Here is a 6,287-nt window from a genome sequence, read left to right as displayed (position 1 = left end):
ATGGGAGTCGGCTAGGGATCTCCTTCCGAGACCTGAGTCGGTGAACCATCCCCTAGAGTCGATTCACGTCCGAACTGATCCAACGGGAGCAACCGAAGGAGGGAGCCAGCATCCAGACCGGCCCTCACTGTTGTTAATACCTCTCTCATTGTTGCTCTCTACATGGTCCAGAAGGAGGGGTGCCTTAACACGGCTCCTCCTAAGATGAGGTCGGACCCTCAAAATTGAGATATCCGACAATATTGTCGGTATCATCGAGACCATGGTCACCTCACTAATGATTGTCAAGTTCTCCAAAGAGAAATCAAGGATTTGATCTAGAGAGGGTTCTTGAAGAAGCTTGTCTCCCAGAGAGACAGGAGAGAAGTCACAACTAGGGAAGCTCGTAAGAGGTCCCGTTCTCAGTCGCCTCGCCCCCAGCCATAGCTTGATAATTGACCCCCTAAACCCAGCCATAAGGGGGTCATCAACACTATCAATAGAAGTCTCAGAGTTGGATGATCGTCTAACAACGCTTGGAAGAGATATGTCAAGTGAGCGTTACGGGTGAACATATACGACAAGAAGGCAAGAGCAAAAGAGCCATAATCATTCAGCGATGCTGACTTGAAGAATGTGGAGATGCCTCATGGTGACCCTATTGTCATCACGGCTGATATTGATGGCTTCCAGGTCAAGAGGATCATGGTCAACATAGAAAACTCGGTCGACGTCCTCTACATCGACGCCTTCAACTAGATGGGCATTGACAAGTCCTAATTACAGCCATGTTGGGGCCCACTCATTGGCTTTACGGGGCATGCACTCCAACCAGAAGGGATGATCACACTCCCTTTAACAGTTGGCAATAACCCTCGACAGTCCACTGTTCAGTTCTAGTTTGTGATGATGGATCTTAAATCAGTCCATAATGTCATATTGGGTAGGACCGCCCTCTATCTCTTACAAGCCGTCTCTTCCATATATCACCAAATGATGAAGTTCCTGACTTTGAAAGGAGTTGGCGTAGCTAGAAGTAATCACTGGGAGGCTAGATCATGCTATCTGCTCTCGACAAAGAGCAATAGGGTGCAAGAGACCCTACCCTTCGAGAAAGCTTGCCTCCAGATGGAGAAAGTGTTGGAGTAAGAAAGGACGACACCCGTTGAAGAACTTCAGGAGATACTGATCGACCGAGAGGGGTTGAAGAAGGTCAAGATTGGATCCGCCCTCGTAGAGCCTCAACGAGAAGAGATGATTGTGTTCCTGTTGTCGAACATTGATGTATTCGCTTGGGGACCATAAGATATGCTTGGGATCCCTCTCGAAGTGATGAGCCATGAGCTCGCAGTCGATCGACACACTAAGTCGGTTCAATAGAAGAAGCGACATATTAGCCCCGAAAGGCAGAAGGCGACCGCGGATGAATTTGACTGACTCCTAAGTGCCGGATTCATTCGGGAGGTGCAATACCCTGAATGGCTATCCAATGTGGTGTTGGTGAAGAAGCTCTCAACAAGTGGAGGATGTGTGTAGACTTCACTAATCTTAACAAGTTCTGCCCAGAGGATAGCTACCCCTCCCTCGGATCGACCAGCTTGTTGACGAAAGCACAGGGTATGAACTGCTCATTTTCATGGTGACAATCAAATCTGCATGGCAGAGCATGACCAATAGAAGATTTCATATATTACAGACCAAGGGACGTATTGTAATAAGGTAACACCCTTCAGTCTTAAAAACGCTGGCACCACCTACTAGTGACTTGTCAACAAGATCTTCAAGCCCTAACTTGGCCAAAATGTTGGAAGCTTATGTGGATGAAATCCTAATGAAGTAGAAGTGGGTGTCGACCCACATAGCTGACCTTGATGAGACCTTCTCCATCCTTCGGTGCTATCATATAAAGCTCAACCCAGCCAAATAAACTTTCGGGGTGCAATCAGGAAAGTTCTTGGGGTTCATGATCACCTAGAGAGGCATTAAGGTCAAACCCGAGAAGGTAGCTGCCATAGAGCAGCTACCTTAGCCCCGCACATTGAAGGACATCCAGAGGCTGAATGGGAAGATAGTTGCACTAGGTCGCTTCCTCTCCAAATTAGCCAAGAGGAGTCTCTCTTTTTTCAAGATTCTGAGAGGAAACAACGAGCTGAAGGAGAGTAAGAGCTGGACGGCAGAGTGCAGTGCAGCCTTTAGAGATCTCAAGACCTACTTGAGCACCAAGCCGCTGGTGAGTCAGTCTAGAGAGGGAGAGACCTTGTATCTATACTTAACCGTCTCTCCCAAAGCCATCAGCTCAGTCCTGGTTCATGAAGAGGATAACACCCAGAAGCCTGTGTATTATGTTAGCCGGATATTAAGGGTATGTGAACTTAAATACCCTCTCATAGAGAAGGCTGTTTTCATCCTTATCACCATAGCTAGGAGGCTCCGTCCTTACTTTCAAGAACATTCCATAATAGTGTGGATCAAATTACCTATAAAGAAAGCTCTTAGCAGCCCCACCACTTCAGGAAGAATGGTCGCCTGGTCGGTCGAGCTGAGCAAGCACATCGTACAGTTCAAGCCAAGGACAACAATCAAAGCACAAGCCTTACCCGACTTTCTCATTGAGTCGACTATACTAGACGATGAGCCAGGCACATCTTCGCTGCCAGCCCGATAAGGGCCATCGACGTCTCAAGCAGTCAAGACCCCTGCATCTCAGCCAAGACGCACCGCCGCATACAATTCACTAGAGTTTGTCTCTTGGTGGTTGTTAAAGGTAGATGAATCCTCTAAGACTTAAAGAAGAGTGGAATATCCGCCTCAAATAGCCTTACCCGACTTTCTCATTGAGTCGACTATACTAGACGATGAGCCAGGCACATCTTCGCTGCCAGCCCGATAAGGGCCATCGACGTCTCAAGCAGTCAAGACCCCTGCATCTCAGCCAAGACGCACCGCCGCATACAATTCACTAGAGTTTGTCTCTTGGTGGTTGTTAAAGGTAGATGAATCCTCTAAGACTTAAAGAAGAGTGGAATATCCGCCTCAAATATTTATTAGTAGCTCATCCTAAGTACAACAGACTTGCTGAAGCCGCCAACAAATGCATCCTCTAAGCCTTAAAGAAGAAGGTAGACATGGTTGCAGGAAATTGGGTCGAAGAGTTGCTTGGGATTCTGTGGTCCTACCGCACCACTCATAAGAATTCAATAGGAGAAACCACCTTCAAGCTAACCTATGGAGCCAAAACAGTCACCCCGGTTGAAGTTGGCATGCTGATAATCCAACTACGACATTTTGACAAAGACTCGAATGCAAAGAAGCTTTGAATCAGACTCCATCTCATCAACAAAGTCCGAGAAAAAGCCCTCTGATCCCAAGTCATCAATCAGTAGCGCATCGCTTAACACTACAACAACAAAGTCCTCTCCCATAGGTTCAATGTCAGTGATCTTTTCTTTGAAAGGCATTTTTTGACAAGGACACCAAGTGCGGCAAATTGGTTCCCAACTAGGAAGGACCCTACACCGTCCTTGAACAATTATGCTTAAGCACATACCAGCTAAAAAGTCCTGACGAGAGAATCTTGCAGCACCCCTGGAACGCCGAGCACCTCAAGAAGTATTATCAATAATTATAAATGTGTATTTCATTTATAAACATGAAATCATTTCTGAGTGCTAACCCTTATTCTGTATTTTCAAAGTACCTTATCTTTATAGGAATAAAAGGTTTTTGCACTCTCATTAAGTCCAAGACACTCAACCAAAGCCCTTGGCACCATAAGACCAAGGCACTCTAATCTTTCGATTGTCTTCGAAAAAAAGACCTTGGCGCCCTCATTAAGTCCAAGGCATTCAGCCAGATCCCTTGGCACCATAAGACCAAGGCACTCTAACCTTTCGGTCGTCCTCAACAAAAGACCTTTGTTCCCTCATTAAGTTCAAGGTACTCAACCAAAGACCATTGCGCCCTCATTAAGTCCAAGGCACTCAACCAAAACCCTTGGCACCATAAGACCAAGGTACTCTAACCTTTTGATCGTCTTTGACATTGGCGCCCTCATTAAGTCCAAGGTACTCAACAAAAGACCTTGGCGCCCTCATTAAGTCCAAGGTACTCAACAAAAGACCTTGGCGCCCTCATTAAGTCTACGACATTCAGCCAAAACCCTTGGCACCATATGACCAAGGCACTCTAACCTTTCGGTCGCCCTCAACAAAAGACCTTAGCACCCTCATTTAGGCCAAGGAACTCAATCAAAGTTCTTGACACCATAAGACCAAGGCACTCTAACCTTTCGATCATCTTCGATAAAAGACCATGGCGTCCTCATTAAGTTCAACACACTCAACAAAAGATCTTGGCACCCTCATTAAGTTCAAGGCACTCAACCAAATCCCTTGGCACCATAAGACCAAGGCACTCTAACCTTACGGTTGTCCTCAACAAAAGACCTTGGCGCCCTCATTAAGTCCAAAGCATTCAGTAAAATCCCTTGGCACTATAAGACCAAGGCACGCCAACTATTTTGGTCGACTCCGACCTCAAAAGACCTTGGCACCCTCATTAAGTCCAAGGCACACGTCCAAATCTCTTCAACATACACAGTCAACTCATCTCAAGCCACATATCATAACAAATAACAAAAATAGCACTCAAAGTCATCTAAACAAAAATAAAGTTGAGAAATAATAGTTTGAAAGGCCAACAAGCCCAAAAATTTTATTTCATATTTTGAAGTATTTACATCATCACTTACATCTGTATAAAAAAATCAATCAATAAAGTACTCAAGCATCTCGGCTCAGGTCAAGAGTAGGATTGGGAAGAGAGGCACTTGGCTTGGGAGTTGGGACATGCTGAGCAGCAGGAGGGGTGACCTTTGGGGCCTGCTAAGTAGGGAGCAACCTCTTCTTGGTCATCCTCGAACTCCTCTTCGTCATCGCCATCATCCCCCTCCAGCGTTATCCCCCTCCCTTCATCTCTAGCTCCTTCAAGGAATCAAGGCGGCTAGTGATGCAAGGAGGATAGTGGGTGTCAAGAGTGGGTTAGGACTCTAGAGGAAGCATGGCCATAAGATAGTCGAAGCCTACCTTGCAGGCCAATGACACCTCGACTTTGCCTAAAGGGCCCTAGCGATACTCCTCTATAATCTCTGACTTGTGAGTCTCAGAGTCCAAGAAAGCGAGTCGAGCCTCCAAGGTTTGGACGGTCGCCTGAGTTGCCTGGTGAGCCGCCCACTCCTCCTCAAGATCCAGCCTTAGGTTCTGGGCATCTAAACGGTCCGACCGAGCGCTTTCTTGCGCATCGAGTCGGGCGCACTTCTCGGCCTTAATTTCCTCCGCCAAGTATTTGATTCAGATATCTCGCTCGATGATCTCATGCTCAAAATGGCCGATTTCTTCCTTCAGCTTAGCGATGGTGGCAGATTACTTAGAGTGATGCCTCTGGAGCCCTTGATCATGTCATCCCTCATCTCCAGCTCCTACCGTAGCTTGCCCTCATTCTGGCTCCAAGTCGGACGCTTGGCCTCTAAAGCGACAACTTTTTTTCTCCACAGCCTCTCTAGCCACCCTTTCGACTGTCGTAGCCTTCTCAATTTCGGCAAGGAGCCTCTGCACGAAAGAGATCCGAGTGAAGAGCTCATGCTTGATCATGGCACCCAGCAGAAGATAGTCATTAAGGGCTAGATGTAGACTGGTGCTAGACATCTCCTGCAAGATCTCCACATCCCTCAGGAGCCAAAACTTCTCTAAGGCTTGGACCTGAGCTATCCCCAACATGAGGATGGAGCTCTCCCTATCGAGAGGCCTGGTGGGAACGAACTTGTCATCCTCTAAAAGCTCCTCTCGATGTGTAGAGGCTCCTCCCAGCTCACCAATCGACATGTTTCTGAGCTTAGCCCGCACTCGAGTGTCGACCTCAGAGATGCAATGGTGAAATGGTTTTAGCAACCCCCCCCCCCCCTCTGGCACTAACAAAGTGACATCAGTCTTCGATAACTCCCCTGCGGCTAGAGTTAGAGCCACCTCACTTCTGTACACTGATGGGGGCCTCTGATCAGGATTCTTTATCCTACCTATGGGCAGGCTTCGATAAAGGAGTTAGCATTGCTGACTCTCCAGCTTGGGCTTTAGAGGTAGCCTGCTCAGCGCCTTGATCACCGCCCGATTGTTTTGTAGGAGAGGTCGCATCAAGGATGATTACCTCTGGCGACTGGAGAGGAAGGGTGCCATGCTAGAGCCCTCCTTAGGACTCACCGCAGAAGCCTCCACCTTCACTGCCGAGTCGACTTGGTCGTTCGGCCATCGCACTAG

The sequence above is a fragment of the Asparagus officinalis genome, chromosome 3 (assembly GCF_001876935.1).
Source record: "Asparagus officinalis chromosome 3, Aspof.V1, whole genome shotgun sequence".
NCBI lineage: Eukaryota > Viridiplantae > Streptophyta > Magnoliopsida > Asparagales > Asparagaceae > Asparagus > Asparagus officinalis.
Note: the sequence above shows the minus strand (reverse complement) of the source record.